This window comes from Drosophila subpulchrella, unplaced genomic scaffold (genome assembly GCF_014743375.2).
Source record: "Drosophila subpulchrella strain 33 F10 #4 breed RU33 unplaced genomic scaffold, RU_Dsub_v1.1 Primary Assembly Seq155, whole genome shotgun sequence".
Classification (NCBI taxonomy): Eukaryota; Metazoa; Arthropoda; class Insecta; order Diptera; family Drosophilidae; genus Drosophila; species Drosophila subpulchrella.
In genome coordinates, this window is record NW_023665494.1 from 102501 (window position 1) to 122995 (window position 20495).

Below are 20495 nucleotides of genomic sequence, written 5' to 3' on the forward strand. Positions count from 1 at the left end.
TATAGATTGTTTTCTATCGAATACGGCCATTTTTATATAGCATTCGTATACGTTTGTTGTTTTCACAATATATACTTGTTCCGCCACTAATAATAACAAGTTTTTTAATTATTGATGTTAAAAACACAATATTTTTTTTCGTAATACGTAATAATTTTCTTTATATTTGCATATTTCATTCTAAAATATCTTTTTTGTTCGACATACGTCATTATTGTATCCACACATGTACAATTTTTGTTTAACCAATATAAAATATTGAATTAAATCATTTGTATTTTGATGATAAATTTAAAATTTATCTGTATATATTCATATAAGACTCTTTGGTAATATATAATATAAAACCGAGCGCATATATGATATGTAAGTTAGAAAAAATAATATATATATATATTATTTTCTTTTAATATAGGGACACCTCTTTTAATTTATCCCCGCAGGGAATTATCACATAACTCAGTATGTGATAATGGCAGACCAATATACATATATATCAAGATTATCAATACAAAATATATATCATTATTAGCCTGCCTCAATTGTAATTATTTATTTGGATTAACGATAAAGTTCGGAAACAATTTGTTATTCTATGTATAATAGAAACCTTGGCCTTTGTTTCAACATTATTATCTTTGGGCTTAAAATATTAACCGTGGAGCCAAGTCTCATATTCATAAATGAATAAAGAAACAAATTTGACGGATTAATATCTTCTCTACCGACAGACAGTATTTTGTCACGTCAATAGTAGATGGCCGGCCCATTGACCATCCTATAGTAGTTTTTGGACCCAATATCTTTAATTCGGGTATTTTCAATTGTCTTTGCCAATCAACCGTTTGGTACTCTCTCATATAATAAGAGAATACACATATAATTCCATTATATGGATATATCTTCATTATTTTATTTGCTACATCACCCTATAATAGTTTTTGAACCCGTCAACTTCAATTCGGGTATTTTCAATTGTCTTTGCCAACCATTTATATGGTATTCTCTATTATAATAAGAGAATACTAGTGTATATCCATTATATGGATATATCATCTTCATATTATTTGCTACACCACCCTATAGTAGTTTTTGAACCCATCATCTGCAATTCGGGTATTTTCAATTGTCTTTGCCAACCAACTATACGGTATTCTCTCTTATAATAAGAGAATACAAGTATATTTTCATTATATGGATATAATGCCATTTATTTTTCAATATCCATATAATTCATTTAGTTTTGTATGTACAAAACAAGTTTTCTTTATAGTATTGACAAAATCATATGTTTACGCATAACATAAGTTTTGACCAATACGAGGAGGGGCCCGCCAACGACCACCTCCCTATAGTAGTTTTTTACCCCACGCACTACTGCGTGCCTGTTTACAGTACTAGTGCCAGCTATCACTAGGTTTATATATCATGTTTCAGTGATATATGGGTAAATTCTACCATTTATTCTTATGTATATGGCATTTCTATGCCATATTTATACAATCCATTCATATCTTAATGTATATTTATTATATTATACATTATTATGCCTTATAGGTATTATACCTATAAGCCATATCCATACGATTCATTCACTAGTGCCGCCCCTCACTAGGTTTATAATTGTTATATCATTGATATACAATTTATTTCTATATATATGGCATTTATATGCCATATCCATACAATGCATTCACATTTCAATGTATATTTACTTGTTATACATTATTATGCCTTATAGGTATTATACCTATAAGCCATATCCATACGATTCACTTATATAAATATATGTATATTTTTCTATACATAATTTTTTTTTATTTTTGTATGGATTTCTATGCATATCCATAGTTTATATGGATATGCTTGGCGTTCTATATAGTATTGACAAATTCATATGCATAACATAAGTTTTGACCAATACGAGGAGGGGCCCGCCAACGACCACCTCCCTATAGTAGTTTTTTACCCCACGCACTATTGCGTGCCTGTTTACAGTACTAGTGCCAGCTATCACTAGGTTTATATATCGTGTTTCAGTGATATATGGGTAAATTCTACCATTTATTCTTATGTATATGGCATTTCTATGCCATATTTATACAATCCATTCATATCTTAATGTATATTTATTATATTATACATTATTATGCCTTATAGGTATTATACCTATAAGCCATATCCATACGATTCATTCACTAGTGCCGCCCCTCACTAGGTTTATAATTGTTATATCATTGATATACAATTTATTTCTATATATATGGCATTTATATGCCATATCCATACAATGCATTCACATTTCAATGTATATTTACTTGTTATACATTATTATGCCTTATAGGTATTATACCTATAAGCCATATCCATACGATTCACTTATATAAATATATGTATATTTTTTTCTATACATAATTTTTTTTTACTTTTGTATGGATTTCTATGCATATCCATAGTTTATATGGATATGCTTGGCGTTCTATATAGTATTGACAAATTCATATGCATAACATAAGTTTTGACCAATACGAGGAGGGGCCCGCCAACGACCACCTCCCTATAGTAGTTTTTTTACCCCACGCACTATTGCGTGCCTGTTTACAGTACTAGTGCCAGCTATCACTAGGTTTATATATCGTGTTTCAGTGATATATGGGTAAATTCTACCATTTATTCTTATGTATATGGCATTTCTATGCCATATTTATACAATCCATTCATATCTTAATGTATATTTATTATATTATACATTATTATGCCTTATAGGTATTATACCTATAAGCCATATCCATACGATTCATTCACTAGTGCCGCCCCTCACTAGGTTTATAATTGTTATATCATTGATATACAATTTATTTCTATATATATGGCATTTATATGCCATATCCATACAATGCATTCACATTTCAATGTATATTTACTTGTTATACATTATTATGCCTTATAGGTATTATACCTATAAGCCATATCCATACGATTCACTTATATAAATATATGTATATTTTTTCTATACATAATTTTTTTTTACTTTTGTATGGTTTTCTATGCATATCCATAGTTTATATGGATATGCTTGGCGTTCTATATAGTATTGACAAATTCATATGCATAACATAAGTTTTGACCAATACGAGGAGGGGCCCGCCAACGACCACCTCCCTATAGTAGTTTTTTACCCCACGCACTATTGCGTGCCTGTTTTACAGTACTAGTGCCAGCTATCACTAGGTTTATATATCGTGTTTCAGTGATATATGGGTAAATTCTACCATTTATTCTTATGTATATGGCATTTCTATGCCATATTTATACAATCCATTCATATCTTAATGTATATTTATTATATTATACATTATTATGCCTTATAGGTATTATACCTATAAGCCATATCCATACGATTCATTCACTAGTGCCGCCCCTCACTAGGTTTATAATTGTTATATCATTGATATACAATTTATTTCTATATATATGGCATTTATATGCCATATCCATACAATGCATTCACATTTCAATGTATATTTACTTGTTATACATTATTATGCCTTATAGGTATTATACCTATAAGCCATATCCATACGATTCACTTATATAAATATATGTATATTTTTCTATACATAATTTTTTTTTACTTTTGTATGGTTTTCTATGCATATCCATAGTTTATATGGATATGCTTGGCGTTCTATATAGTATTGACAAATTCATATGCATAACATAAGTTTTGACCAATACGAGGAGGGGCCCGCCAACGACCACCTCCCTATAGTAGTTTTTTACCCCACGCACTATTGCGTGCCTGTTTACAGTACTAGTGCCAGCTATCACTAGGTTTATATATCGTGTTTCAGTGATATATGGGTAAATTCTACCATTTATTCTTATGTATATGGCATTTCTATGCCATATTTATACAATCCATTCATATCTTAATGTATATTTATTATATTATACATTATTATGCCTTATAGGTATTATACCTATAAGCCATATCCATACGATTCATTCACTAGTGCCGCCCCTCACTAGGTTTATAATTGTTATATCATTGATATACAATTTATTTCTATATATATGGCATTTATATGCCATATCCATACAATGCATTCACATTTCAATGTATATTTACTTGTTATACATTATTATGCCTTATAGGTATTATACCTATAAGCCATATCCATACGATTCACTTATATAAATATATGTATATTTTTCTATACATAATTTTTTTTTACTTTTGTATGGATTTCTATGCATATCCATAGTTTATATGGATATGCTTGGCGTTCTATATAGTATTGACAAATTCATATGCATAACATAAGTTTTGACCAATACGAGGAGGGGCCCGCCAACGACCACCTCCCTATAGTAGTTTTTTACCCCACGCACTATTGCGTGCCTGTTTACAGTACTAGTGCCAGCTATCACTAGGTTTATATATCGTGTTTCAGTGATATATGGGTAAATTCTACCATTTATTCTTATGTATATGGCATTTCTATGCCATATTTATACAATCCATTCATATCTTAATGTATATTTATTATATTATACATTATTATGCCTTATAGGTATTATACCTATAAGCCATATCCATACGATTCATTCACTAGTGCCGCCCCTCACTAGGTTTATAATTGTTATATCATTGATATACAATTTATTTCTATATATATGGCATTTATATGCCATATCCATACAATGCATTCACATTTCAATGTATATTTACTTGTTATACATTATTATGCCTTATAGGTATTATACCTATAAGCCATATCCATACGATTCACTTATATAAATATATGTATATTTTTCTATACATAATTTTTTTTTACTTTTGTATGGTTTTCTATGCATATCCATAGTTTATATGGATATGCTTGGCGTTCTATATAGTATTGACAAATTCATATGCATAACATAAGTTTTGACCAATACGAGGAGGGGCCCGCCAACGACCACCTCCCTATAGTAGTTTTTTACCCCACGCACTATTGCGTGCCTGTTTACAGTACTAGTGCCAGCTATCACTAGGTTTATATATCGTGTTTCAGTGATATATGGGTAAATTCTACCATTTATTCTTATGTATATGGCATTTCTATGCCATATTTATACAATCCATTCATATCTTAATGTATATTTATTATATTATACATTATTATGCCTTATAGGTATTATACCTATAAGCCATATCCATACGATTCATTCACTAGTGCCGCCCCTCACTAGGTTTATAATTGTTATATCATTGATATACAATTTATTTCTATATATATGGCATTTATATGCCATATCCATACAATGCATTCACATTTCAATGTATATTTACTTGTTATACATTATTATGCCTTATAGGTATTATACCTATAAGCCATATCCATACGATTCACTTATATAAATATATGTATATTTTTCTATACATAATTTTTTTTTATTTTTGTATGGATTTCTATGCATATCCATAGTTTATATGGATATGCTTGGCGTTCTATATAGTATTGACAAATTCATATGCATAACATAAGTTTTGACCAATACGAGGAGGGGCCCGCCAACGACCACCTCCCTATAGTAGTTTTTTACCCCACGCACTATTGCGTGCCTGTTTACAGTACTAGTGCCAGCTATCACTAGGTTTATATATCGTGTTTCAGTGATATATGGGTAAATTCTACCATTTATTCTTATGTATATGGCATTTCTATGCCATATTTATACAATCCATTCATATCTTAATGTATATTTATTATATTATACATTATTATGCCTTATAGGTATTATACCTATAAGCCATATCCATACGATTCATTCACTAGTGCCGCCCCTCACTAGGTTTATAATTGTTATATCATTGATATACAATTTATTTCTATATATATGGCATTTATATGCCATATCCATACAATGCATTCACATTTCAATGTATATTTACTTGTTATACATTATTATGCCTTATAGGTATTATACCTATAAGCCATATCCATACGATTCACTTATATAAATATATGTATATTTTTTTCTATACATAATTTTTTTTTACTTTTGTATGGATTTCTATGCATATCCATAGTTTATATGGATATGCTTGGCGTTCTATATAGTATTGACAAATTCATATGCATAACATAAGTTTTGACCAATACGAGGAGGGGCCCGCCAACGACCACCTCCCTATAGTAGTTTTTTACCCCACGCACTATTGCGTGCCTGTTTACAGTACTAGTGCCAGCTATCACTAGGTTTATATATCGTGTTTCAGTGATATATGGGTAAATTCTACCATTTATTCTTATGTATATGGCATTTCTATGCCATATTTATACAATCCATTCATATCTTAATGTATATTTATTATATTATACATTATTATGCCTTATAGGTATTATACCTATAAGCCATATCCATACGATTCATTCACTAGTGCCGCCCCTCACTAGGTTTATAATTGTTATATCATTGATATACAATTTATTTCTATATATATGGCATTTATATGCCATATCCATACAATGCATTCACATTTCAATGTATATTTACTTGTTATACATTATTATGCCTTATAGGTATTATACCTATAAGCCATATCCATACGATTCACTTATATAAATATATGTATATTTTTCTATACATAATTTTTTTTTACTTTTGTATGGTTTTCTATGCATATCCATAGTTTATATGGATATGCTTGGCGTTCTATATAGTATTGACAAATTCATATGCATAACATAAGTTTTGACCAATACGAGGAGGGGCCCGCCAACGACCACCTCCCTATAGTAGTTTTTTACCCCACGCACTATTGCGTGCCTGTTTACAGTACTAGTGCCAGCTATCACTAGGTTTATATATCGTGTTTCAGTGATATATGGGTAAATTCTACCATTTATTCTTATGTATATGGCATTTCTATGCCATATTTATACAATCCATTCATATCTTAATGTATATTTATTATATTATACATATTATGCCTTATAGGTATTATACCTATAAGCCATATCCATACGATTCATTCACTAGTGCCGCCCCTCACTAGGTTTATAATTGTTATATCATTGATATACAATTTATTTCTATATATATGGCATTTATATGCCATATCCATACAATGCATTCACATTTCAATGTATATTTACTTGTTATACATTATTATGCCTTATAGGTATTATACCTATAAGCCATATCCATACGATTCACTTATATAAATATATGTATATTTTTCTATACATAATTTTTTTTTACTTTTGTATGGTTTTCTATGCATATCCATAGTTTATATGGATATGCTTGGCGTTCTATATAGTATTGACAAATTCATATGCATAACATAAGTTTTGACCAATACGAGGAGGGGCCCGCCAACGACCACCTCCCTATAGTAGTTTTTTACCCCACGCACTATTGCGTGCCTGTTTACAGTACTAGTGCCAGCTATCACTAGGTTTATATACTCGTGTTTCAGTGATATATGGGTAAATTCTACCATTTATTCTTATGTATATGGCATTTCTATGCCATATTTATACAATCCATTCATATCTTAATGTATATTTATTATATTATACATTATTATGCCTTATAGGTATTATACCTATAAGCCATATCCATACGATTCATTCACTAGTGCCGCCCCTCACTAGGTTTATAATTGTATATCATTGATATACAATTTATTTCTATATATATGGCATTTATATGCCATATCCATACAATGCATTCACATTTCAATGTATATTTACTTGTTATACATTATTATGCCTTATAGGTATTATACCTATAAGCCATATCCATACGATTCACTTATATAAATATATGTATATTTTTCTATACATAATTTTTTTTTACTTTTGTATGGATTTCTATGCATATCCATAGTTTATATGGATATGCTTGGCGTTCTATATAGTATTGACAAATTCATATGCATAACATAAGTTTTGACCAATACGAGGAGGGGCCCGCCAACGACCACCTCCCTATAGTAGTTTTTTACCCCACGCACTATTGCGTGCCTGTTTACAGTACTAGTGCCAGCTATCACTTAGGTTTATATATCGTGTTTCAGTGATATATGGGTAAATTCTACCATTTATTCTTATGTATATGGCATTTCTATGCCATATTTATACAATCCATTCATATCTTAATGTATATTTATTATATTATACATTATTATGCCTTATAGGTATTATACCTATAAGCCATATCCATACGATTCATTCACTAGTGCCGCCCTCACTAGGTTTATAATTGTTATATCATTGATATACAATTTATTTCTATATATATGGCATTTATATGCCATATCCATACAATGCATTCACATTTCAATGTATATTTACTTGTTATACATTATTATGCCTTATAGGTATTATACCTATAAGCCATATCCATACGATTCACTTATATAAATATATGTATATTTTTTCTATACATAATTTTTTTTTACTTTGTATGGTTTTCTATGCATATCCATAGTTTATATGGATATGCTTGGCGTTCTATATAGTATTGACAAATTCATATGCATAACATAAGTTTTGACCAATACGAGGAGGGGGCCCGCCAACGACCACCTCCCTATAGTAGTTTTTTACCCCACGCACTATTGCGTGCCTGTTTACAGTACTAGTGCCAGCTATCACTAGGTTTATATATCGTGTTTCAGTGATATATGGGTAAATTCTACCATTTATTCTTATGTATATGGCATTTCTATGCCATATTTATACAATCCATTCATATCTTAATGTATATTTATTATATTATACATTATTATGCCTTATAGGTATTATACCTATAAGCCATATCCATACGATTCATTCACTAGTGCCGCCCCTCACTAGGTTTATAATTGTTATATCATTGATATACAATTTATTTCTATATATATGGCATTTATATGCCATATCCATACAATGCATTCACATTTCAATGTATATTTACTTGTTATACATTATTATGCCTTATAGGTATTATACCTATAAGCCATATCCATACGATTCACTTATATAAATATATGTATATTTTTCTACTACATAATTTTTTTTTACTTTTGTATGGTTTTCTATGCATATCCATAGTTTATATGGATATGCTTGGCGTTCTATATAGTATTGACAAATTCATATGCATAACATAAGTTTTGACCAATACGAGGAGGGCCCGCCAACGACCACCTCCCTATAGTAGTTTTTTACCCCACGCACTATTGCGTGCCTGTTTACAGTACTAGTGCCAGCTATCACTAGGTTTTATATATCGTGTTTCAGTGATATATGGGTAAATTCTACATTTATTCTTATGTATATGGCATTTCTATGCCATATTTATACAATCCATTCATATCTTAATGTATATTTATTATATTATACATTATTATGCCTTATAGGTATTATACCTATAAGCCATATCCATACGATTTCATTCACTAGTGCCGCCCCTCACTAGGTTTATAATTGTTATATCATTGATATACAATTTATTTCTATATATATGGCATTTATATGCCATATCCATACAATGCATTCACATTTCAATGTATATTTACTTGTTATACATTATTATGCCTTATAGGTATTATACCTATAAGCCATATCCATACGATTCACTTATATAAATATATGTATATTTTTCTATACATAATTTTTTTTTACTTTTGTATGGATTTCTATGCATATCCATAGTTTATATGGATATGCTTGGCGTTCTATATAGTATTGACAAATTCATATGCATAACATAAGTTTTGACCAATACGAGGAGGGGCCCGCCAACGACCACCTCCCTATAGTAGTTTTTTACCCCACGCACTATTGCGTGCCTGTTTACAGTACTAGTGCCAGCAGCTATCACTAGGTTTATATATCGTGTTTCAGTGATATATGGGTAAATTCTACCATTTATTCTTATGTATATGGCATTTCTATGCCATATTTATACAATCCATTCATATCTTAATGTATATTTATTATATTATACATTATTATGCCTTATAGGTATTATACCTATAAGCCATATCCATACGATTCATTCACTAGTGCCGCCCCTCACTAGGTTTATAATTGTTATATCATTGATATACAATTTATTTCTATATATATGGCATTTATATGCCATATCCATACAATGCATTCACATTTCAATGTATATTTACTTGTTATACATTATTATGCCTTATAGGTATTATACCTATAAGCCATATCCATACGATTCACTTATATAAATATATGTATATTTTTCTATACATAATTTTTTTTTACTTTTGTATGGATTTCTATGCATATCCATAGTTTATATGGATATGCTTGGCGTTCTATATAGTATTGACAAATTCATATGCATAACATAAGTTTTGACCAATACGAGGAGGGGCCCGCCAACGACCACCTCCCTATAGTAGTTTTTTACCCCACGCACTATTGCGTGCATGTTTACAGTACTAGTGCCAGCTATCATTAGGTTTATATATCGTGTTTCAGTGATATATGGGTAAATTCTACCATTTATTCTTATGTATGTATATGGCATTTCTATGCCATATTTATATAATTCATTCATATCTTAATTTATATTTATTATATTATACATTATTATGCCTTATAGGTATTATACCTATAAGCCATATCCATACGATTCATATACTAGTGCAGCCCCTCACTAGGTTTATATATCTCATTTTAATTATATATTGGTAAATTCTATTATTTATTCTTGTGTATATGGCACTTATATGCCGCCATATCTATAAAAATGCATTTATATTTCAATGTATATTTTCTATATTATACATTATTATGCCTTAAAAAGTTATTATACCTACCATAAGGCGATATCCATACGATTCATTTATATAAAAGATATATGTATAATTTTCTATACATAATTTTTTTTTATGAATATATGGGTTTCCTAAGCATATCCATATAATACATTTAGTTTTATATGGATTAGATTGGTCTTCTTTATTGTATTGCCAAACTCATATTGATAAAATAAGTTTTGAACAATAAGAGGATCAGCCGCCAACCAACCAACCACTGCTACCATTGGAGGAACATATACTTACTTTTTATATGTCCTCTTACTTGAATGGTCCTCTCTTTACTTGAAAATTTCATTACCATAGGAATCTATTTATACATGGAATATGATTTCCACTACTTTTTCGCGTCACTAATAATTAATATGACGATACAGACTTGCTACCATAACATAAGTCTTGAACAATAATAGGAGCAGCCGCCAACCAACCACCAACCAACCAACCACTGCTACCATTGATAGTAATTTTATATGTCCTCTTTAGTTGAATTTCAATACCATAGGAATATTTATACATGGAATATGTTTTGCCACTACTTTTTCGCGTCACTAATAATATGACGATACAGTCTTGCTACCATAACATAAGTTTTGAACAATAAGAGGAGCAGACACACCAACCAACCAACCGCGCTGCTACCATTATATATACTTATATTTATATAAGTCCTCTTTACTTGAATGGCCTCTTTACTTGAATTTCAATACCATAGGAATATTTATTTATACATGGAATATGTTTTGCCACTACTTTTTCGCGTCACTAATAATATGACGATATAGACTTGCTACCATAACATAAGTTTTGAACAATAAGAGGAGCAGACACCAACCAACCAACCGCTGCTACCATTGAATGAACCATATATACAAACTTTTATATATGTCCTCTTTACTTGAATTTTAATACCATAGGAATATTTATACATGGAATATGTTTGCCACTTTATCATCGCGTCACTAATAAGATGACGATACATTTTGTTTGTTCAATATTTACTTATATATTGATGTTTCCAATTTAGGTCTTTTATATTTCTTCTTCCCTACCTTACACACCACAAACAAAGTGGCGTGCGATGCTGCAAGCAAGCATAATGATTATGCCCGCTTGCAACATCTTTATTATCGAATCATCAAGCAAAGGATAAGCTTCAGTGGATCGCAGTATGGCAGCTGCTCAACCACTTACAACACCTTGCCTGTTACAAAAGTCGTTTACAATTGATTCTAGGCTTTGTCATTGTATTAAATAATGCTTTTATATGTAACTAGCGCGGCATCAGGTGATCAAAGATCCTCCCAATTTACTATGTTACAAATTACATTGGCATCACATCCATTGTCGTTTATAAAGTAAATTATAAACTTTAAATGGTTTAGAAGCCATACAATGCAAATTGCCCCTTATTTATCATTGCAGTCCAGCACGGATACGACCTTAGAGGCGTTCAGGCATAATCCAACGGACGTAGCGTCATACCACTGTTCGCTCGAACAAGTATTGTGCCATTGGTCCGTACCTGCGGTTCCTCTCGTACTACGCAGGAATGCTGTCGCAACAACGTTTTGTCATTAGTAGGGTAAAACTAACCTGTCTCACGACGGTCTAAACCCAGCTCACGTTCCCTTGCATGGGTGAACAATCCAACGCTTGGTGAATTTTGCTTCACAATGATAGGAAGAGCCGACATCGAAGGATCAAAAAGCGACGTCGCTATGAACGCTTGGCCGCCACAAGCCAGTTATCCCTATGGTAACTTTTCTGACACCTCTTGTTAAAAACTCTTTAAACCAAAAGGATCGATAGGCCGAGCTTTTGCTGTCCCTGTGTGTACTGAACACCGAGATCAAGTCAGCATTTGCCCTTTTGCTCTATGTGTGGTTTCTGTCCGCACTGAGCTGGCCTTGGGACACCTCCGTTATTATTTGAGAGATGTACCGCCCCAGTCAAACTCCCTACCTGGCAATGTCCTTGAATTGGATCATACCTGAGTAATTGGAGTTATACCAAATTTTCAAATCAAAAATACATAAATGCACCGTTTTATTAAAGAATTTGTTTGCGATTATATAACAAACTCGTGATACTTTGATCAAGAAGCTTGCATCAAAACCCAATACCATAAGATATAATAAATATATCCGTATAATGGCTAGGAAATGATACACGTTCCATTTAATCAAGTAAGTAAGGAAACAATAAGAGTAGTGGTATTTCATTGGCGATACCAAACCGAAGTCTAATATCTCCCACTTATTCTACACCTCTTATGTCTCCTTACACTGCCAGATTAGAGTCAAGCTCAAAAGGGTCTTCTTTCCCCGCTAATTATTCCAAGCCCGTTCCCTTGGCTGTGGTTTCGCTAGATAGTAGATAGGGACAGTAGGAATCTCGTTAATCCATTCATGCGCGTCACTAATTAGATGACGAGGCATTTGGCTACCTTAAGAGAGTCATAGTTACTCCCGCCGTTGACCCGCGCTTACTTGAATTTCTTCACTTTGACATTCAGAGCACTGGGCAGAAATCACATTGTGTCAACACCCGCTAGGGCCATCACAATGCTTTGTTTTAATTAGACAGTCGGATTCCCCAAGTCCGTGCCAGTTCTGAATTGATTGTTAATTGATAATCGTTATAATTAATAAGAACTAATTGGTTTAACCCAATTAGTATTCTTAAAAATTTTAGCAAGAAAGTTCCACAATTGGCTACGTAACTAAACTATCCGGGGAACAAGTGACCAACATAAATGCCAGACACTCTATTTACCCAGAACGAGCACATAAACCATGTTATTGTTTCCCAATCAAGCCCGACTATCTCAATCTTCAGAGCCAATCCTTATCCCGAAGTTACGGATCTAATTTGCCGACTTCCCTTACCTACATTATTCTATCGACTAGAGACTCTTCACCTTGGAGACCAGCTGCGGATATTGGTACGGCCTGTTGAGAAGTTTGCGTGTCCCCACCATAAATTTTCAAGGTCCGAGGAGAAAATATCGACACAACAGTATATGTCATGCTCTTCTAGCCCATCTACCATATCTCTCTGCGAAAGACTTCCATGGTAGTACGGCTATAAAACAGAAAAGAAAACTCTTCCGATATCTCTCGACGGCTTCTTTATGGTCGTTCCTGTTGCCAGGATGAGCACGAGGCCCATATTTAATAACAAACGGATACTCAACAGGTTACGGAATTGGAACCGTATTCCCTTTCGTTCAAAATTATTCAAGTATATTAATTAGCTTGATTTATATAATATAATTATATTTGTATGGCATTTGTGTTTTACTTGAAAATTTTCGGCTTTCGCCTTGAACTTAGGACCGACTAACTCGTGATCAACCACTGTTCACACGAAACCCTTCTCCACTTCAGTCCTCCAAGGTCTCATTCGATTATTTGCTACTACCACCAAGATCTGTACCAATGGCAGCTCCATGCAGGCTTACGCCAAACACTTCTACGCATACCATTGTACCTTCCTACTCACTAAAGTTTCAAAATTTATATCACAAGTAATATAAATCATCTACTTTAGCGGTAATGTATAGGTATACAACTTAAGCGCCATCCATTTTAAGGGCTAGTTGCTTCGGCAGGTGAGTTGTTACACACTCCTTAGCGGATTTCGACTTCCATGATCACCGTCCTGCTGTTTTAAGCAACCAACGCCTTTCATGGTATCTGCATGAGTTGTTAATTTGGGCACCGTAACATTACGTTTGGTTCATCCCACAGCGCCAGTTCTGCTTACCAAAAGTGGCCCACTGGGCACATTATATCATAACCTTGAACTTCATATCAAGAAAGTTAAGGTTCTTACCCATTTAAAGTTTGAGAATAGGTTAAGATCGTTTCGACCCTAAGGCCTCTAATCATTCGCTTTACCAGATAAGATTATTTTATATAACATTAAAATGCACCAGCTATCCTGAGGGAAACTTCGGAAGGAACCAGCTACTAGATGGTTCGATTGGTCTTTCGCCCCTATACTCAATTCTGACAATCGATTTGCACGTCAGAACTGTTTCGGTCTTCCATCAGGGTTTCCCCTGACTTCAACCTGATCAAGTATAGTTCACCATCTTTCGGGTCACAGCATATATGCTCAAGGTACGTTCCAGTTAGAGGCATAAATAATATAAATATCATTATACATAACTATATAGAACGCCCCGGGATTGTGTTAATTAGCTATAAATAGTTAAAAAACTAATCCCATTATTAGTCAAGTTAATTACGCTATTAGGTTTATATCCCAATAACTTGCACATATGTTAGACTCCTTGGTCCGTGTTTCAAGACGGGTCCCGAAGGTATCCTGAATCTTTCGCATTGTTAATCATACAAGTGCATATAATAAACACAAAAATCAATGATAATTATGCCATTATATAATTCCGAAAAATTAACGCACTGTATTCATATAAATCTATCAGCACTTTATCAAATTAATAACATTTATTCTGTGTTAAAATGCAAGCAAATTAATTTGAATAAACTATAAGTTATATTTTATGATAAATTTTGTATGCTAATAGATTACAATGTCCTTATATGGAAAAAATGCACACTATTATCATAATATTGTTTAAATATTACAATTTTAATGATGAATTTTCCATAACGGATATTCAGGTTCATCGGGCTTAACCTCTAAGCAGTTTCACGTACTGTTTAACTCTCTATTCAGAGTTCTTTTCAACTTTCCCTCACGGTACTTGTTTACTATCGGTCTCATGGTTATATTTAGTTTTAGATGGAGTTTACCACCCACTTAGTGCTGCACTATCAAGCAACACGACTCTTTGGAAACATCATCTAGTAATCATTAACGTTATACGGGCCTGGCACCCTCTATGGGTAAATGGCCTCATTTAAGAAGGACTTAAATCGTTAATTTCTCATACTAGAATATTGACGCTCCATACACTGCATCTCACATTTGCCATATAGACAAAGTGACTTAGTGCTGAACTGATTTCTTTTCGCTCGCCGCTACTAAGAAAATCCTGGTTAGTTTCTTTTCCTCCCCTAATTAATATGCTTAAATTCAGGGGGTAGTCCCATATGAGTTGAGGTTGTGTATAACTTTTTTTGCAATTAATTCTTTATATATAATGATAAAACATTTTATTAAATTCGTTATATATTTTATATATTTGTATGGCATTTGTTTGGTCTAACGAATCAACGAAGAATAATAATATTGTCAACGGCTTTCTATTTACTAATCTTTAATAAGAGACAATTCTAGATAAATTTTTTATGCTAGACATTTCTCAGTATTATTTGATTGAAAAAGAAAATATTTCTCTTCGTTTTTCACATTCAAATTATTTACTAATGTGAGATAATGTTTTTCATATATTTGTTAATATTATGAATAATATAATAATTAAATTATTATTATCCAATAATATACCATATGCTTATAAAATTTCATTATAAAATTTATATAAACAACTTAATTAGCATAGTCTTACAACCCTCAACCATATGTAGTCCAAGCAGCACTATAAAATTAATTAAAGTACATAACAGCATGGACTGCGATATGCGTTCAAAATGTCGATGTTCATGTGTCCTGCAGTTCACACGATGACGCACAGTTTGCTGCGTTCTTCATCGACCCATGAGCCGAGTGATCCACCGCTTAGAGTTTTATATATTGGTTTGGTAATTTTGTCATATATGTTTTTATTGAAAGAAATTAAAAATACACCATTTTACTGGCATATATCAATTCCTTCAATAAATTGATTTTTATACCTAAAACGAATGCTGCGAAATGTCTTAGTTTCATATAACCAATAATATATCAAGTATTTTTTAAATGGCATTTACGGTATTAATACTTTTTTTTTAGCGATATATATTGAAATTTATATAAAACATTAACCTGTAATAATCAGGTACAACATTGTACATTTTAGGTTGTTGCATTATCCAATGTATGCGCATAACTGAGATGAACAATACATATCGCAACGCGTGTATATTATGGTCCATATACACACAGTGTTTTATTAATTAATTGCATTTAATATACAATATAATAATAATATTAAATAAATTTAATAATTTCGATTTGCTTGTTCGAATTTGTTATTTGTTTGCTTTTGCTTATTTATTTATCTCTTATTTAATGCAATAATATATTTATTATTACAATTATTATTTCGATTTGCTTGTTCGAAATTTTATATTTGATCTATAAAAGATCATATTTTTGGCAATTTATATTTTATTTGTATTACTATAATATATTATATTATTATAATAAAAACAAATTTTTTTATTAACGGTAAGGATATTAAACAATAATGATCCTTCCGCAGGTTCACCTACGGAAACCTTGTTACGACTTTTACTTCCTCTAAATAATCAAGTTCGGTCAACTTTTGCGAAACAACCGTAACACACAAGGCGTCACAGTGATCACGTCCGGAGACCTCACTAAATAATTCAATCGGTAGTAGCGACGGGCGGTGTGTACAAAGGGCAGGGACGTAATCAATGCGAGTTAATGACTCACACTTACTGGGAATTCCAAGTTCATGTGAACAGTTTCAGTTCACAATCCCAAGCATGAAAGTGGTTCAGCGGTTTACCCGGACCTCTCGGTCTAGGAAATACACGTTGATACTTTCATTGTAGCGCGCGTGCAGCCCAGGACATCTAAGGGCATCACAGACCTGTTATTGCTCAATCTCATTATTGCTAGACGCAATTTGTCCATTTAAGAAGCTAGTGTCCTTATAATGGGACAAACCAACAGGTACGGCTCCACTTATATAAACACATTCAAACACAATAAACATTTTACTGCCACCATGAATGAAGGCTATATAAGCTTCAACACCATAATCCTGAAGATATCTATTTAATATATTTGAGTCTCGTTCGTTATCGGAATTAACCAGACAAATCACTCCACGAACTAAGAACGGCCATGCACCACCACCCATAGATTCGAGAAAGAGCTATCAATCTGTCTTACACACTTATGTTCGGACCTGGTAAGTTTTCCCGTGTTGAGTCAAATTAAGCCGCAGGCTCCACTCCTGGTGGTGCCCTTCCGTCAATTCCTTTAAGTTTCAGCTTTGCAACCATACTTCCCCCGGAGCCCAAAAGCTTTGGTTTCCCGGGAAGCGACTGAGAGAGCCATAAAAGTAGCTACACCCAATTGCTAGCTGGCATCGTTTATGGTTAGAACTAGGGCGGTATCTGATCGCCTTCGAACCTCTAACTTTCGTTCTTGATTAATGAAAACATCTTTGGCAAATGCTTTCGCTTAAGTTAGTCTTACGACGGTCCAAGAATTTCACCTCTCGCGTCGTAATACTAATGCCCCCAAACTGCTTCTATTAATCATTACCTCTTGATCTGAAAACCAATGAAAGCAGAACAGAGGTCTTATTTCATTATCCCATGCACAGAATATTCAGGCATTTGAAGCCTGCTTTAAGCACTCTAATTTGTTCAAAGTAATTGTACCGGCCCACAATAACACTCGTTTAAGAGCACTAATGCAGGTTTTTAAATAGGAGGAACATATGAAAAAATACAAGTATCTAAGCACATGTAAGAACTCCACCGGTAATACGCTTACATACATAAAGGTATAGTACTAACCACAATTGTAAGTTGTACTACCCGTATGAAGCACAAGTTCAACTACGAACGTTTTAACCGCAACAACTTTAATATACGCTATTGGAGCTGGAATTACCGCGGCTGCTGGCACCAGACTTGCCCTCCAATTGGTCCTTGTTAAAGGATTTAAAGTGTACTCATTCCAATTACAGGGCCTCGGATATGAGTCCTGTATTGTTATTTTTCGTCACTACCTCCCCGAGCTGGGAGTGGGTAATTTACGCGCCTGCTGCCTTCCTTAGATGTGGTAGCCGTTTCTCAGGCTCCCTCTCCGGAATCGAACCCTGATTCCCCGTTACCCGTTGCAACCATGGTAGTCCTAGATACTACCATCAAAAGTTGATAGGGCAGACATTTGAAAGATCTGTCGTCGGTACAAGACCATACGATCTGCATGTTATCTAGAGTTCAACCAATATAACGATCTTGCGATCGCTTGGTTTTAGCCTAATAAAAGCACATGTCCCATAAGGTTCATGTTTTAATTGCATGTATTAGCTCTAGAATTACCACAGTTATCCAAGTAACTGTTAACGATCTAAGGAACCATAACTGATATAATGAGCCTTTTGCGGTTTCACTTTTAATTCGTGTGTACTTAGACATGCATGGCTTAATCTTTGAGACAAGCATATAACTACTGGCAGGATCAACCAGAATAATGTTTTTATTCATATTTCATTCATATTTTTGAATAGAAATTAGCAATATAAATTTTATAGATTGTTTTCTATCGAATACGGCCATTTTTATATAGCATTCGTATACGTTTGTTGTTTTCACAATATATACTTGTTCCGCCACTAATAATAACAAGTTTTTTAATTATTGATGTTAAAAACACAATATTTTTTTTCGTAATACGTAATAATTTTCTTTATATTTGCATATTTCATTCTAAAATATCTTTTTTGTTCGACATACGTCATTATTGTATCCACACATGTACAATTTTTGTTTAACCAATATAAAATATTGAATTAAATCATTTGTATTTTGATGATAAATTTAAAATTTATCTGTATATATTCATATAAGACTCTTTGGTAATATATAATATAAAACCGAGCGCATATATGATATGTACGTTAGAAAAAATAATATATATATATATTATTTTCTTTTAATATAGGGACACCTCTTTTAATTTATCCCCGCAGGGAATTATCACATAACTCAGTATGTGATAATGGCAGACCAATATACATATATATCAAGATTATCAATACAAAATATATATCATTATTAGCCTGCCTCAATTGTAATTATTTATTTGGATTAACGATAAAGTTCGGAAACAATTTGTTATTCTATGTATAATAGAAACCTTGGCCTTTGTTTCAACATTATTATCTTTGGGCTTAAAATATTAACCGTGGAGCCAAGTCTCATATTCATAAATGAATAAAGAAACAAATTTGACGGATTAATATCTTCTCTACCGACAGACAGTATTTTGTCACGTCAATAGTAGATGGCCGGCCCATTGACCATCCTATAGTAGTTTTTGGACCCAATATCTTTAATTCGGGTATTTTCAATTGTCTTTGCCAATCAACCGTTTGGTACTCTCTCATATAATAAGAGAATACACATATAATTCCATTATATGGATATATCTTCATTATTTTATTTGCTACATCACCCTATAATAGTTTTTGAACCCGTCAACTTCAATTCGGGTATTTTCAATTGTCTTTGCCAACCATTTATATGGTATTCTCTATTATAATAAGAGAATACTAGTGTATATCCATTATATGGATATATCATCTTCATATTATTTGCTACACCACCCTATAGTAGTTTTTGAACCCATCATCTGCAATTCGGGTATTTTCAATTGTCTTTGCCAACCAACTATACGGTATTCTCTCTTATAATAAGAGAATACAAGTATATTTTCATTATATGGATATAATGCCATTTATTTTTCAATATCCATATAATTCATTTAGTTTTGTATGTACAAAACAAGTTTTCTT

General features: G+C 32.5%; 2 non-coding genes across 2 annotated transcripts; both read right to left on the minus strand.

Annotated features, from left to right (window-relative positions):
• Positions 1 to 16336: 16336 nt before the first annotated feature.
• On the minus strand, positions 16337 to 16515 carry LOC119558988. Its single transcript, XR_005220573.1, has one exon. It is a non-coding gene; the product is annotated as a 5.8S ribosomal RNA (ribosomal RNA).
• Positions 16516 to 17175: 660 nt separating this feature from the next.
• On the minus strand, positions 17176 to 19170 carry LOC119558998. Its single transcript, XR_005220582.1, has one exon. It is a non-coding gene; the product is annotated as a small subunit ribosomal RNA (ribosomal RNA).
• Between the last annotated feature and the right edge of the window lie 1325 nt (positions 19171 to 20495).